The sequence below is a fragment of the Equus przewalskii genome, chromosome 12 (assembly GCF_037783145.1).
Source record: "Equus przewalskii isolate Varuska chromosome 12, EquPr2, whole genome shotgun sequence".
Taxonomy (NCBI): Eukaryota; Metazoa; Chordata; class Mammalia; order Perissodactyla; family Equidae; genus Equus; species Equus przewalskii.
Genome location: NC_091842.1, coordinates 10,678,703 through 10,695,712, shown reverse-complemented (window position 1 = coordinate 10,695,712; position 17,010 = coordinate 10,678,703). Strand labels below are relative to the sequence as shown.

The following is a 17,010-nucleotide window of genomic DNA, read 5'->3' as shown; positions in this document are numbered from 1 at the left end:
CGCGACGTGCAGTGGTCCCATAGGGAACTCCACTCATTCACGGTAATTAATTACAGGCTCGTCTGGGGACGCGCACATAAGGGCTGGTCACCTGCGCTCAGAGCCCCACAGTGGTTTTAGACTGCCAGGGGAGAAACCGAGGCACGTAAGAGAGTGTTTACGACCTTTCTATAGGGAGTAACACTCACAAGCAGCACACTTTCTGACCCACGACACTGTCCTTAGACGTTGTTCAGACTTTATTATTAGAAAAAAAAAAACAGACAAGCAAAAAGAAAATGGGGAACCATGCTTCTAAAGCCGGCCAGCTCCCGGATGGACAACCTCCCACTGGCACTCCAGCTGGTTTCATGTATAATGCATATGGAAACAATGCATGCAAGTATTTAACAAAGTGGGAAGGATTAACTAAGAATGACTTAAGTCTTAAATGGCCAAAGTGGGGAACGTTCGATATCTCAAAGCTACCGTATTTGCGCACACAAGTAGAAAGAGCCGGCTCTAAAACTAAAGCAAAAGAATGGGAAGCTTATTATCATTGGCATGTAGAGGCTTCAAAACGTAATAACGATAAAATGAATTCTTTACAGGAGACTAACCGTAAATTGGCAGAGACTGTATCTGAATTAAAAAAGGATGAGAAGTCAGAGACCGTCCCACCCCGCTTATCCCTTCCATCTCCCCTGCAGCTGCCTTTGGAATCTCAGAGCTCATCTCCTTCTTCTCCCTCAGCACCCTTACAATTTCTAAAGAGCTCTATTCCATTGACTTAAAGTAAGCGCTTACAAAAAGCTTTTCTGAATAGAACTAACCCAAATGTCTTTAAAGTTTATGGTATGAATTAGGGCTGCCCCAGTGAGAGAAGCCCAGGGCATCCTCACCTACATACCGATCTATATGATCAGATTCATATCTAAAGTTGTACCACCACACAATAACTGATGAGGATTTTAGGCTGGTTAATTTTAAAACTGCAGATGAGAAGCAGGCTCCGAGGAGCAGAGTTTGCTTGCCCTTTGAGAGACATTTGCATTTGTGAAGGAAATCTCCATGCCTTCCCCTCTGCACCAGGAGGAAGGGGGGATGGCCTTATCTCTGGAAACTCTTAATGGGGGAGGCAAGGACTTAAGTTGGTTACTGTCTGGCAACCTCATGTAACTGATTTAGGGTGGTGGCTTCTGGCCTTTACTTAATCCGATTTGATTCTTATCTAAAAGTTGTGGGACCACCCAATGCCAGACCCCACCTGCACTGACACCATTTTAACTTTTCACGTGTTCTTTCCTTTGTCTTGTAAAGAGATGGCTCACATACCTATGCCTTAAATTTAGCCTGACTCTCCACCCATGTCGGCAGCAGTAGCGGGGGCAGCAGCAGCTCCTCCTGCCTGTGGGTCCTGTCCCCATGCAGCAGCAGCAGAAGCTCTGACTGCCCATGGGTCCTGTCCCTACTACTGCCAGATCTTGAAAGTCCAAGAAATCTTTCTTTCGACTTCTCGGCTCACCGACCCCACATCAATAACCAGACCCCATCTGCGCTGAAATCATCATCCCTTGCTACAGGAACCCCAATGGGGGGATTTTCAAGGTAATGGCTCCTTTTCTTTCATCTCTCTTAGAGTTACAATGGCCGTTTTCGTCTCCTTTTGAGCTTTGCAACCGGGAAACAAAGAAATCTTTAAAGAGTCAAAAGTTCCACCCCTGGGAGCCCCGACTTTGGGATTCTGGGCCTGATCACCCCAGCAACCCTAAGTGGGGTGCCCTCTCTTGACGCTTGACTCATTGAGTATTTTAGTCACCTACTGAGTCAGTTATGAGGGTAGGAGACCTGTGATTTATTCTGTGAACTGTCCTGCTGGGGTTGTGTGCCCTGCACAGGAGCTGTTGTGTGACTCTTATCTTGATAACTCTCTGGAACAGGCCATGAGGGCGAGGTTTGATATCTTCTTTTCCTTTCTTTGTCTGTTTTGCTCATCATCTCTTCTGTTGTCACCAAGTCGAGGTTAAGTTCAGGCTGGACCTGACCAGAACCTGGACCTTCTGTAAAATTGAAAACTTGAGGGGTTTCTCTGTGCCTTTATGAGGCAGTTGGACAGGTAGATCAACCTAGAACGTCATTCAAGTTACAATCCAGTTTCTGGGAAATGAGAGCAACTGTCCTTAGAAAATCCTTGCAAGATTAGAAATACAGCTCTAGAGGCAGTTCAGATTCCACCCAGTGCATTTATCTCGAAAAGGATTATCATCTCCCCTCTCCAGGAACTACTACCTAGCCCATCACTAATTCCTAAGACTGAAGAAAAAAAAAGGGGGGGGGGAAGGAAAAACAGCTTCCAAATTCTTTTTGGTAGCAATCTTGAGTTCTGTTGAGTTAAGTGATAAAAATCTGAGTATCGGGGTAATTTTTGGATTGGATAGAACACAAACGTTTCTAAACATCTAAGTTTGTCTACTTTTGGCTTTTTATTGCAAAGATGCTAAAAGTCTTTGGGTCTTTTACTGTAAAGTGACGTGTTCCTAGAAATTATGAAAAGTATTTAGATTGCTGATATAAAAGACAGCTCATAATTGCTTACCTTTTAGTGATTACTATGGTCTGTTAAAGGTTAAAAAGTTCTATATGCGATTAAAGCTACTAGAAATTAATAAGGAAAATATATTTATACTCAAGGAAAGTAAGGTGTAAGTTTTCAGTAAAGAAGGTATAAAGAATGGAAATATTTTGTTTGGTTGGTTAAGAAAGATAAATTTGTCCTAAAATACTAGGAGGAATAAAAATAAAAATAAAAAGACATGGGACAAATTCTGAATGCAAAAGAAAGTTACAGAAGGTTTGTGTAAGAGAAATTCTGAAAGAGTTTTGTACCTGGTCTAGTTGGTTAAGATTGAAACGAATCTAATTAAGTAAATGGGTTTTAATATGAAAAAGTAAACTGGTACAAAAATTAGAATTTGGCTTTCTCTCTTGAAAGGATAACTTTCTTAAACTCTTAGTCTGCTCTTGATAAAGAGATTATAAAAGGTTTTTCCTTCTAAGTGAGTTTACAAAAGATCTATGTTTTGCTGTATCTATGTTTATGTTTCCTAGGTGCAAAAAGACAGAGGTCTGTCTATTAAGGTTTGTTTTGCTGTTGGTACCTAAGCATTGTTTCACAGTGAGCGTTGTTTAAATAAGTGTTTTAAAAACCTTTTGATATTTTTGACAAGCTGCTCTCTCAAAAAAAAAAATTCAAGTCCTAAATAAAGGTTTTCCTTTGACCTGAATGAAGGAGGAGAATTTCTCTGAGGATTTTCAGAGGGCCCCTGGGACTTCACAGAGAAATTTTCTCTCTCTTCCTATAAGGTGGAAGATTCTAAACTAATTAGGCTTATTTGGCCTGTTAAATTACATTGGAAGCATTGTCAGATAAGTGATGATAATCTTTCTTAGTTGGTATTATGTGGGTAAATGTTACTGATATAAGTGTTTTGAAAATTATATAACATTCCTAAAATTCTGATCTGTCCTGGCTATCAGCCATAATTCCAATTATTAGTTTAAGGTGTTGTATATCACAGAAATAATAAGTTTCTCTGTCAATTGTCATTTTTAAGTCTTTTGTTGTTTACAGTCAGTTGTTTTACTCTGATGCTTTTTGCTTTTGCAAATATGTCTCATCTTCAGAGGAATTCATGGAAAGGACTCTGACACTTACTCTGGAATACAGGTTTCTGACAAACTTTGAGATCACAGAACTGAACTGGGTAAGAAATTACAGAAATCTAATGGAGAAACTGATGACCCCATAAAACTGCTAACAGAAGACTAAGATCAAGAACCGGTTATACAGGACCGAGTGAACTGGGGATGATTATAATTTTTGTGACTGTTATTTGAAATATTGTTGATTTTTTGATGTTTTTGCTTTGTTTTCTCCGATTTAAGAAAATCTTTTTCTCTTTTCTCTTATCCTAACTACGACTTTTGGCAATTTGGTGAAATTATACCTTTGTGAGCAAAACTGAAACATTTATCTTTTTCTCCCTACTTGATCCCTCCAGAGTTTGGAAACTTAGTGAGTGAGTGAGTATGGTTATTTCACAGCATTATAGTTATTTGCATAAGTTCAATAAGAATCTGTTCTCCTTATAACAGGACACGTTTGTTGTCTTACCAAAGCTTTGACTGGAATGTCATATTTGAGAGAAACATACAGACTCAGATATGACAACACTGCCCTTGAGGAATAAGGTTGACTTTCTGAAAATAAAGCCACTTGGAAATACGGGCCTGGTACCTTGCTTTACAGAGAGACATTCCAGCAATCTTACCTGGTAAGTAAGGAAGCTTGCTTATCCGGCAGGTGCAATAAACCTCGAAATATTCCGGGGAATCTCAAGGTAGGAGAGAAATTCACCCAAATCTAAGGTATTGCAGGCAAGGCCTGATGGCACAAATCCTTGGCGTGGCTTTCCTGGCCTCGAGAAGTCTTTAAGGTTCAATCTGAGATTCCTCATAAAAAAATTCCAGCAAAAGCAGATTTAAGACCTATATGGTCAATTGCTATTCTTGCTGCACTTATGAAAATAATTGGGCCAAGTTTCTTGAAAATAAACTTATATTGCAAACCAATTAGTCTTAATTTGACTAGCTTTGGTAAAAATGAGGGTGATTTTAGAGAGAAGAGTTATGTTTCAGTGTAAAACTATAATGCACATTTGTAGATATTAGATCCTAGTTCTGTTAATTGTCTTTGAGGCTTTTTCTACCTGTGAGCTGGACTGCATCCTGAATTCTTCTACTGAAATACCTGGTTACAAATCTCCAAACGAATGTTTTCAATTTTTACCTCATTTTCATTTGGAATCATTGAGAATTGAGCTGCTCTTTTTCCTGAAACCTTGCAAACGGAAGCTGAACGACTTGATAGAAACTTAAGAGAGATTCCTGTCTGTTGCTGTGTAAGCTGTAAGCCACTCAGAAAGATACCTGAATGCCCGATGACATCATCAGAGACCTTTCAAGCTGCAAAAGATGCTTTGACTGTGACATCTAGAAGCCTTCCTGACTGCCTGTTCCCTGGACTCAGGAAGTAGTTTATAATTTGCTCCAACCATTAACCTTGTTACCTTGCTTCCAACATCACAAGAGGAGAAGACCACGACTGCATTCTATTGTTTAATTTGGTTTACAAATGGGTCTTACTTAAACGATAAGTGAGGATGTTATCAAGCTGGATATGCTGTCCAGCCTCAAGAATGCCTGCTGCTTCCCATTAGCTCTGCTAACCCAGTAAAAGATTTCCTTCTACAGGCTCAAGAAATTGCCATGGAACAAGAGAAACAGATATGGCAGTCAAATGGTGGAATTTTTGACTCCCCCTCGCAGTTGTGGTTCGGGCCCAGTAAGAAACGCATAGTACCTATTGGAGCACAATTGCCACTGCTCCAGCATATACACCAAGTAACCCATTGGGCACCTGAAAAGATGATTTTATGGGGAAAAACCCACTCCATGGGTCACAAGGCCACTTTCCCCTTCCTAAGGGACCCTTTGAGGTATGGCAATTGGACTTTGTCCAAATGCCACCATCTCAAGGGTATAAATACATCTTGGTGATGATTTGCATGCTTTCACATTGGATTGAGGCCTTTCCTTGCAGAAGAGCAACGGCTTTAACAGTAGGTAAATTGCTATTAGAGAGAATAATTCCTGTTTGGGGAATTCCTCCTGAGTTACACAGTGACTGGGGAACTCAAATCTATTTGTAATGTTTGGCCAATATTGCAGCATTTCCACTGCGCTTACCATCCTCGATCCTCAGGACTGGTAAACTAATGGCACAACTAGAACTTAATTGGCAAGCTTTCAGAAGCATTTAATCTCTCACGGCCAAAAGCTCTTGTGTTAGTGCTCCTTAATCTTAGTTCTCTACTTTTTGTAAACATCGGCTGTCTCATTTTGAAATAATAATAAAACAGCCTATGCAATTAGATGAAGAAATATATGAACCAGCTTTCCTTAAGGGATATATTACATTGTTGTCACGGTCTTATTGAGGTACTTAAAGTAAAATGAAAGATTGGTAGCTGATTCTTCCACAGAGCTCCCAGAACTTAAGGATCTGGGACTGTAACCTGAAGAATTTATTTATTGAAAGAGACATCAAATAAGACTGTTTGCAGCCCTGTTGAAAAGGACCAAACCAGGAGGAGAAGAAGACGGCATCTGTTGTAGACAGCTGTCCCAAGACTCCGGACCAGGCCTGTATTCCTAACCTTGTATCTCCTCATTTAAACATTTGTTATGCTTAAACTGTATGCCTATTTTATAATTTGTTTGAAATGCTATCATACTTAAAGTGATTAAATTGGAACAGAGTGGTCTTGAAGGCCAGGCATTTATCGAGTGACTCCTAATGGAACTCAGTGGTTATGTGGAACAAATCTTTGGCCTTGGCTACTGCCTGGATGGCTAAAACACTGCACGCTGAGTTTCTTTTAAAAGCAGGGAAGGAGTCAGGCTGAGTTAAAACCTGTTGCCAACCTCCCTCTCTTTAAGGCCAGATGGGCTTGTTCGGTGTTACACTGGTATGGCTATATTTGCAGCTACATGTGCTTCTTCTTTGGGGCTAAAAGATGTCATTATTACATATGGAAGCTCTGGCTAAATTTACTCAAGAAGCCCTTAATGATAGTCAAGCAGGAATAGCCTTATTCAAATGCCGAAATGTCTGTAATGAGAGGGGCTGTCCTTCAAAACAGAATGGCTTTAGATATTCTTACTGCATCCCAAGGTGGTACATATACAATCATTCAGACTGGATGCTGTGCTTTTACACCTGATGAATCTTCCAATGTGTCATCTCTGCTGAAGCACATGAAGAAGCAAGTGGATGCCTTATGCGATCTGACACCCAGTCTTGAATTGTTTGGTTAGCTCCCTTCCCCTATCAGTTCCCTTTTCCGATCCAGATTAGAAATCCTATTTCTACTACTTCTTGGAATTCTTGTACTAGTCATAATATTCAAACTAATTGTTGTTTTCTTTACTCAGTGTTGTAAGAGTAGCATACAAACTAGAGTAATGATTGCTCGACGGCTTGAGATGGTTGATCTGTCTTATAACCCTGGACAAATTTCCTTTTCTGATAGGGACTATGGCTAAGAATTCATTTCAGACCAATCCTTTTAAAAATGCTGTGTTATTATTGTTACTGTGCTTGTTCTATAATCATATACAATGTAAATGTGAAGTGTCGTAGAAAAGCACATATACAGTGTGCAACAACCTAAAATTAATTGGAAATTACATGACACATGAAATGCTTCCTCTGTTAGTATATATAACTTATGCTTGTCCACTATTTCCCCCAACATGGACAACTAGGCAAATAAATGAGATATAACCCTAGCACTGAGGGACGTGATGGACCCAGGGCAGGCAGCAACCACCCTGGTGCCGAGGGACAATATTTTGATCATCAATGCTTTCTATCAAAAGATTAGAGATCAAAGGGGAAAATGGCAAATAAAAATGGCAAGTAATAGGATATATTGGAGTATATGAGGAAGCCATTTTGTGTAAACCTAATTCGGCCTGACCTTGTTTTTCCAAAAGGGCCTGACCAAGGCCATTGAGCATGCATTGTATATCTGCTTTAGAGATTCCATGTGGCAAGAGCGAAGGCCCTTGAGATAAAGGTGCAACTTCCCTCCCCCCCCCCCCAACGTTGGCATCTCCTTAAAGACCAAGCATCTTTCTTTAGGCTGGGAACCGATTGCAGTGCTCATTTGTGACCGCCCAGCCCGAGGCAACACACCTGCCACCCCACGGTGTTCACTGAGACAGCAGACCTATCTGCCGTTTCCATCAATCGCTGTGCTGACAGAGCGGCCTCGTGACTATTGTAAAAGGGACGTTTCAGTCACATGTGAAACATACTCTTTGAGGGTATATAACCACCCTGTATACCCCCACTTCTTTGGAGTGCTCTGTTCCTTTGTGGAAGGACTCTCCCAGGTTATAATCCTCAGATTTAAGCTCAGAATAAACTCACCCAAATTTTCATTTATAGATTGGTTATGGATTATTTTCATCGACAGACCACTGCACGTTGTGAGGATTGATCCTCTGACACTCCTGCTGAGGTCCTTAGTCACCTAAGGACACCTTTTGGTAAAGGCCGGGAGGAGCAAGTGTCCCTTTTCTTCGGAGTTGAACACGTTCAGTCTCTCATTTCTCTATCAAGCTGTTTGTTCAGACTTTATACACACAATTCTTTCCAATTTAAAGCCAAATTAAAAATGTCAGCCTTCCCCATTCACTCCCAAGTTCCTCTAGGCTCCTCCTGCGTAGGAATTTCCCTCTAGGCTCCCTCTGGCCTAGCAAATTCCTCCTAGGTTCCTGTTACCTAGGGTATGTACTGGTACCCCTTAAGACACCTAGTCTTAAGATCTTACCCAGCTCATATAAACTCTTGGACCGTCAACTTAAAGTAAGCAGGTCCGGGTTTCAGGAGAACTCACCAGGGTCACCTGAAGACTGCAGTGATCCAAGGGGCTCAATGGGCCCTTATTGGTACCGAATACCAGTTCAGTGTAGATTCCAGGTGGCCTCTGGTGGGTTTCTCTGAAATCGTGCTGTGACTATGCCAAGAACTGTCAATGAAAATAATCCATAACCAATCTATAAATGAAAATTTGGGTGAGTTTATTCTGAGCTGAAATCTGAGGACCATGGCCCTGGGCCTTTCTTCCCGAAGAAAGAAAGGGCACCAAAGAAGTGGGGTGCACAGAGTGGTTATATACCCCCAGAGAGGATGTTTCATATAGGATTGAAATGTCCCTTTTACAATAGTCGCGAGACTGCTCTGTTGCCACAGCGATTGATGAAACAGCAGGTAGGTCTGCTGTCTCGGTGGACACAGCAGGGTGGCAAGTCTGTTGTCTCCAGCTGAGTGGTCACAGGTGAGCTGGGTGGTCAAAGGTGAGTGCAGCAATCAGTTCCTAGACTGAGGAAAGATGCTTATCCCTAAGGGAATGCCAATGTGGGGGGAAGTTGCACCTTTATCTCAAGGGCCTTTGTTCTTGCCATAGGAAATAGCTAAAGCAGATATACAACGCGTGCTCAACAGCCACAGTCAGACCCTTTTGTAAAAAACAAAGTCAGGCCGAATTAGGTTTATACCAAATGGCTTCCTCATATACTCCAATATATCCTATTGCTTGCCATTTTTATTTGTTAGCTGGAAGAGGGAGGTGGTCTGCAGGCAGGGGCGCAGGGGGGACGTGACACGTAGGCCAGTTTGATTTTACAGTCACAAGAGGCACATTGGCAGAGGTGGCCTGAGGCATCGGGAAGAGATAATGTTAGAATCCAGAGCTGGAGAATATAAATAAGGGTCTTCAGCCCTCGCCCCCATCCCCCAGGCCTGAGACTGAAGAAGAGAGACAGAGAAAGAGAGAGAGCGAGCTGCAGAGCTGCCTCCGGGAAGGCCAGAATTGACCTCGAGGCCCAAGGGAGGAGCTCTGAGCAGAAGACAGAGGGGGAGCTCCAAGGCTCCAGCAGCCTCCCCCCGCCTGTGAGGGCAATCACCCAACTTCGCTGAGCCTCCGGTCCTTATCTGGAAAGAGGGAGAGCTGTGCCTGCCGCACAGAGGGAGGTCGTATATGTAACCGAGAGGGCAGGGTGAAGCCCCTGCTTCTTTTTAGTGTTTAACCCGGGGCAGGCATGCAGGCTCCCTGAGCTTCCTGTCCTTCCCCGTCCCCCCCCCCCGCCCCACCCGCGATGGAAAGTGTAATCCCCGCCTTTAGGGAGGTTGTCAGCAGTAGAGCAAGGCACAGAGGTGCCGGACGTGATGTGAACTCAATAAATGCAGCTTCCGTGGGTGTGAAAGTTGGTAAGACTGTAGCAAATTGTACCAATTTGCCGTGGCCTTTTCCGGGGAGGTGTCTGTCAACTGCACCATCGACTCCTCCCTGAGGACAGGGACTCTAGGCTGGGGCCCTCATCACGAAGCCTGGCATTCACTAGTCCACTGAACACCTACTGAGCACGTCCCGTGTGCCAGGCTCCATTCCAGGTGTGGGGACACAGCCACGAGCAAGGCAGCCAAGACTGCCTTCGAAGAGCATAACAATCTCTGCATGTGTGTCGAGGGAGGGGGGAGGGAGAGACGATGAGCAAATAGACAAAGAAGAAAAACCTGAGCTAGTGGTAAGCATGGTGCAGAGCATTAAAACGGGACGACAAGACATAGAGAGTGGTGACTTTAATCAGGGAAGGCCTCCCGGAGGAGGGGGCTTTTCTGCTGGGACCTGATGAAATCCAGGGAGCAGCCACGGCAGGATCAGGGCAAAGGAAGAGCAGTCAAGGTGGACAGAGGAACGAGAGCAGAGGGCCCAGTGGGAATGGGCCAGGCGTGATCAAGGAGTAAGGGGTGATGCACACAGAAGGTGCCCAATCAATGCTGTTGCCCTAGGAATCTGCACGAGGCCGCCTGGGCTCAGGAGACCACACTCGAGCTCACGGTTTGGTGCTCTGAGCTCAGATGACCTGTTTACCCGGCCCACAAGGAGCTCAGAGTCAAGGGCCATCGATCCTGGGAGCCTGGGCCCTGCCAATGCCCACCCTCACCCCTTCACTCCTTCATTCATTCATTCCCTCACCAAATAGTTACCGAGCGCCTGCTACATGCTGGACCTCACAGCAGGGCCTGGGGACACAAAGACAGCCAGGCCTGGTCCCAGCACAGTCTGGTAAGGGAGACAGAACCCACAGTGATCCCAGGAGGCACCAGCTCTGGGAGGGACATCTGCTCACCCCCTGCAGAGCACAGAAGAGGGAGCAGCCAGCCCTCAGGACCCGGGGAAGATGTCCCAGAGGACGTGCTCCCTGAACCTGGCCTCTCCAGAATGGAACGTGGAGAAGGGCGTGCCAGCATGTGCCCAGATGGATGTGTTCAGCCTGGCTAGACCAGAAAGTGGGGTGTGGAAAGAGCCACGGGATCCGCAAGGAGAGATGGGCGTGGAGAGGCCACAAGGGCCGGGGTGGGAAGGGCCCTGAGGGCCAGCCTGAGGAGCCTGGGCTGGATCCTGTGGGCGGTGGAGACCACCGTGAGGTTTCCCTGCTTGTTTCCTGTGCAGGGGTCTGAGGGGAGCGCACAAATTCACCCAGTGACAGAGCCTGAGCTAATCCCAGGGCTCAGGGGACTCGAGGAGGACATTTAGGGACAGGCAGAGCTGGCCCTTCCCGGTGCCTGAAACCTCTGCCGATGCACGTGGGCGCCTCCGCCCCATGCCGGCCACAGGGGCATTCCTGTGGTTGGTGGAGAAGGAATGGAAAACCCTTGAGCCTCCTGTTTGTTCTCTGTTATTTTCACTCCCAGGTGTTTCAAGCCCTTTTGTTAACTCTCAGGGCTCCAGGTGCACAGAAAGTTTACCTGCCATTGGAGGTGAGGTGGGGTGTACTCCAACTCCCCAAGGGAAGGATGGAGCCCAGATGTCCTGCTTCCAGGATCCCACCTGCCCCGAGCTCTTCCCCTCTCTGCCGTGAGGAAGTGGGCAGAAGACAGGAGGTTTCTCTCTGCCCTCACATCCCGAGGAGGAAAGCTCTCTGCCATCTTGGCCACGGGTGCTGGGATGGCACTGAGCCATGTCCCTCCCCATCCTGTAAGAGAAGACAGCTGGCCTGAACTGCAGGTGTCAAATCCCACTAAGCTGGTATCCCTTCTCCATACCGAGATGCAGGGAGGGAGGAAAAGAGGGACCGGAACTCTCCGGGGGCCTAAGGGAGAGGGTGGTAGGTCCCAGTAACAGCACCCCATCAGTCCTCCGTCCCTGGAGGAACCCAGAAGTGGACAGAGGAGTAACTGAGTGTGTGTGGGTGTGACAGTTTGGGCGGGTTGAGAGCAGATGCACCGCTGTGTGCATTCAACATGGGAGCGGGGGGATAAGTTCCAGGGGCAGGTGACACAGCACGGGCACCTGCCTATTGGATATTTCTCCATTGGAGGCCCTTCCGAGGCTGGTTGGACCTAGGGGCACTGAAGGAGGTGCTGGCAAGGGCCTTTGAGCCCCTCTGGTCCAGAGAGGAAAGAAGTCTTTCCTGAGGCTGCACAGGACGTGGATGCAAATCCCACACATCACATCCCATTCCGCCTAGACTCTTTCTCCCTCGAGTGAGGACTGCCCTGGCCTGTGTCAGCCTCGGCCTGGCCTCTCCTGCCAACGTGGCTCAGTCCCTCTTGGTGTCCAGAAGCCATCGGGGATGTTTGGAGTGGAACTGTCTGCTGGAGTCTAGCCTTGAGCCCTCATGCTGAATCCCAGTTCCGACGGAAGAAGCCTGGGCCTCCCTGCAGGCCCCCAGCCCCTCCCTTCCCAAGGGTGCCAGGCCCTCCTGGTGGCTTCTGCACCTGGGAGAGGCTCAGCTTTCCTGAGAACCCAGATCTGGCTGGGAGTCGGGTTACGGCAGGCCACAGGGAGAAGGAGGCTGGAGCTCAGGTTGCTGCCCGCCTGCCCGGGAGGTGCCAGGTGGCATTAGGTAACAGCTCCAGCCCTCTCCAGCTGTAAGGTGCCTTACGGGGGGGGGGGGGGGGGCCAGGAAGGCATCTCTGATGAGGGGACCATTAAACTGACACCTGAAGGAAGTCAGGGAGTGAACCATGCAGACATCTGGGGGAGCCACCTCCAGACAGACAGTGCAGCAGGTGCAAAGGCCCTGAGCAGGGGGCATGCTCAACATGCAGTCCTAGGTTCAAGTGCTCAATAGGGAAGAACAGGTCACTTCTTTAGCCAGGAGCCCAGGCTGGGAGCCAGTCCTTTGGTGGCCTGCAGGGGCCTGGGCCCTGCTACCGCATCCCCTGACAGATGGGCACTGATGGGAGGGAGAGTCAGCTGAGGCATGAGGAAAGACCCAGGCTTCACCTTTGCCCTGCTGTCCCGGCTGTGTGACCTTGGGCAGGGTTCTTCCTCCGTCTGCGCCTCCCCTGCTTTATTCTCATGGCATCTCCCGCCACCTGACTTCTTATGCAAGAACTCTTCCCCCACTAGAGCGTGAGTTCCATCAGATCAGAGCTTTTGTTTTGTTCACAACTCTACCCCCAATGCCCAGAACAGTTCAGGTTCTCCCTGTCATTGCACATGGCAGGCACTGAACAAATATTTGCTCAACAAACGTGGTGACTCATTGAATCACTCGAATGCCCCTCTGGAGTAGGGGTTACTTTCATCCCAACTTCATAGAGCAAACTGAGACACAGAGAAGCAAAGGAAAGCATCAAGGGTCCTGCAACGCAGAGGTGAGGACTGAACTGAGGTGGCAGAATGCCAGAGCTCAGCCTCCTGACCATGATGCCAGCCTGCTGGGGTGCAGCCAGGTCCATTGCACGGCAGCGTGGGGCGCAGGGAGTGTCATGCTCAGCTGGGAACGCAGTTCCTGGGCCCACAGGCAGGCCTGGGGTGGCCAGTGTCCAGCCTTCCAAGCCCTTCTTGAGGGTTCTGCTGGCCCTCCTGGCCTCATCCCTCCTTTGCAGTGAGAGCCCAGCAGCGCTGTCTCCTTGAGCAGAGAGGTGCTGGGCCCAGATGGGGACACAGACAGACAAAGGGAAGGTCCCAGGGAAAGGTCCAGAAGGCCCCGTGTGCAGCTGCTCACGGCAGAGGGTCAGCTTCCAGCACAGGTCAGGGGCAACTGGAAAGATGAGCAGGGGTGCTGGGTGCCTGAAGCTCCCTCTGCAGACGAGCCTTGGCGCGGGAAGCGTGTGTGTGCATGTGTGTGTGCGCGTGTGTGCGTGTGCGTGTGTGCGTGTGCGTGTGTGTGTGTGCGCGCGCGTGTGTGCGTGTGTGTGTGTGTGTGTGTGTTTTCCTCTGGGAGGAGGAAAAGGAGGTAGACCAGAGCGGGCTGAGCATTGGAGAGGGAGGGAGCACAGGGCACTGCCTGCTCCCTGGTGGAGGGAGCCCGGCATGCGCACGAGGAGGCCTGCTTTTCAAAGTGACCTTGGGCAAGTCACTTGGCCTCCCAGCCCAGTTCATTGGGCTGCAAAGTGAAGATCCTGCTGCCACCTCGGAGGGCTTCTGGGAACCGCGTGGGCTGGTGCAGCGGCATAGCGGGGCCTCTCTGAAGATAAACGGCTGCTTGGGAGACGGTGGGTTCCCGTCACTGAGGTGCGCAGAGGAGGGGCACTGTGGAGGGCTGAATGTGACGAGCTATAGGGTCCAGGCATCTGGTCTTCTCTGCCCTGGGATCAGGAAAGATGTGGGGGGACGGGGCGCAGATCACAGGGCCCAAGGTCCCCCGGGAGCCCTCAGTCCCCCTGCAGGCTGAGGGGGTCAGGGCCAGCGGGAACGGAAACGAGCTGCCAGATAGGGGAGGGACTGTCCCTCCACACCCAGCCAGGACTCCAGGCTTGGCTGTCACCCCTCTCCCACCAGAGATGACCTGGGTATGGCCCCACTGCCCCATGAAGAGTCCCCTTTTGCCCACCCTGGGCATCACTGAACTGCAGGCTCCATGATGAAAACATGCCTGGCCACGCCCAGCCTGGGCTGATTTCCCAAAATATCGCCACCACTCTCGTGTGCACGTACTGGGATCCGCATATTGCAATAACACCCTGAAATAATAAAGGTTATCATATAGCCCCCATTTCAAAGAGGAGAAAACTGAGGCCTCGAGGGAGAGTGTGACTTCCCTAGGCTTACCCAGCTAGTGTCGTTGGGGTTTGAATCCAGCTCCGTCTGAACCTGAGGCTGCTCCTCACTCAGAGGACAGCCAGGTTCGGCCTCTGCCTGACATTCAAGGCCTTTCCCAGTGTCAGCCTGCCTTGCTCACATTCTCTGTCACTTTTTGTAGTTGTTAGTGCCATTGAGTCTATTCCGACTCCTAGTGACCCTGTGGACAGCAGAGCGGAACCCTGCCCGGTCTTTTTGTGCCATCCCCTCACCTTCCAGCACTGTACCAGACGATGCTCCCCTGCTGTTCATGGGGTTTTCACGGCCAATTTTTCCACAAATGGTGGCCAGGTCCTTCTTCCTAGTCTGTCCTAGCCTGGAAGCTCCGCTGAATCCTGTCCACCATGAATCACCCCGCTGGTGTTTGAAATACCGGCGGCATAGCTTTCAGCACCACAGCAACACACAGCTGCCACAGTGTGACACCCGACAGACGGGTGGTGTGGTTCCCTGACCAGGACAGGGCCTCAGCGTTGAGAGCACCGAGTCTTCAGCACTAGACCACCATCTTGCTCCCCGCCCCTGTTCAAATGCTCTACTCCAGAAAGCTAGTCTCCACGTCTCCAGTCTATTGTGCAAGCAAGTCCCCTGTGTAAGACAGCTTCTGGGTCTTCATCATATCCCGCCCCATCTTCAGGGACCCAATCCTCTCCCCCTCCTCCAGGAAGCCTTCCCTGTACTCCCAGCCCACAGCGCTCAGTTACTCCTCCCCTCTTTGAACCCCAGGGTATTGGGTCCCAGATTCTTTGTGGGATCTAGTCTAGATTTTGTTCCTCAAAGTGTGGTCCCTGGACAGCAGTATCAGCATCACCTGGAGAGAAACGGATGATCTTGGGCCCACCCTAGACCTGAGAGTCAGATTCTGCGTGTTAATGAGATCCCCAGTTGACTGGCGCTCACGTTAAAGCCTGAGAAGAGCTGCTCCAGAGACCAGAAGACCATTAAGTCTCTGAGAATTAGGGCAGAATTGGGGTGGTCACAGTCTGCCTGGGCCTCATCCATATACTGGGCATTTCTCCAGACGCTAGGCTTCTGTCTATTCCTTGCTGTCCGAGCTACGCCTGGAGCCAGCCTGTCTCCTCTCCTCCCTCACGGCCCTGTGCCGGAGTCCCATCCTTTGTGGGCTGTGCTTCCCTGGGGGCTCTGGAAGGGCAGGTAGAGGACGGGACAGTGGTGTCAGCAGCCCTTGCCTCCCCAGGGACCTGTGGATCATTGCTCAGGAGCAAGTGCACCACTCTTCTCCTCCCTGGTCCCCTGTTCAGGGCTCTCCTGGCATTCGCTGGGTCCCTGAGGACGTTCCTGCAGATGACTAGAGAGTGCAGCCCACCCTGGACCAGCAGGTATGTACACAGGAAGGGGGCCACTCGAAAAGAATGCCATCACTCTCTCTGACGCCTTTGCCCCCAGCTGGCCATGGAGGGGACAGCTGGGCGTTACCATCCTCTTCTTATGAGGAGAAAGCCAGATGCCCAGAGATGAGACATACGAGTTGGGAATCAGATCTTCTCCTTTTGCCCCATGGAGCCCTGTCTGTTCGGGTCTGGGGTCCTCAGAGACAGAAGCAAAGATCTGGATAGCATCCTATCTGGTCTATCTGGTCTCCCCTCTGCAGCTTGCCTGCACCTCATCCCCCATCCCTGTCCCCTGTCATCAGTGGGCAACGGAATGATGGGAACACAAGAGAAAAGCCACAGCTCTTCCCAGTCCACACCCTTTCAATGCCTCCATCACCCCCACCCCACCCCACCTTCACATTGCCCAGTGCCCACTCCCCTCTTCTTTCTTGCCGAAAGAACTCTGGTTTTCTCTGGAGCTGCAATGTTCCCAGCCCCAGCAATTCTTTAGGATTGGTCTAATCCAGTCATGATAATCCTATAGTCAACTTTTCCAGCCTCTCTTGCAATTAGATGTTGCCATATGACCCAGTTATGCCCAATAAGACATATGAGTGTGTCCCATATAATATTTGGGACATACTTGTAGTAAAAAAGATTTCTTGTTGACCTTAAATTCACATTTCACTGGGCATCCTGTATTTTTATTTGCTAAATCTACTTAGAGCTGTTTTCCGCAAGGTGCCCTCACTTGTGTTGAGGGGCCCTGCAGTGGGCATGGATGGGGGTGCGCCTGTCCAAGAGGAGAGAGGCTATTCCTGGGGCCCGAGCTTGGGCAAAATGGGATGGGATGACTCTGGGGGCCTTGCTGGCTTTCTGGCTCCAGAATAAGTAAGAATGAAGCTGGTGATGGGGCCGGCCCAGTGGCATAGTGGTTAAGTTCGAGCGCTTCACTTCGGCAGCCTGAG

General features: G+C 48.7%; 1 protein-coding gene across 3 annotated transcripts in view; it reads left to right on the top strand.

Moving 5' to 3' along the window:
- The first annotated feature begins 6,005 nt into the window (after positions 1-6,005).
- The window catches only part of POR (cytochrome p450 oxidoreductase), a 100,097-nt gene continuing 89,092 nt past the window's right edge, over positions 6,006-17,010 (top strand). For 2 of the 3 annotated variants that reach the window (XM_070567694.1, XM_070567701.1), the window contains exons 1-2: positions 13,885-14,122; positions 15,907-16,048. The gene's annotated coding sequence lies outside the window, so the exon portion shown is untranslated. Of the gene's footprint in view, positions 6,261-13,884; positions 14,123-15,906; positions 16,049-17,010 lie in introns of those variants that run through there. The other variant, XM_070567693.1, reaches the window with a different exon arrangement.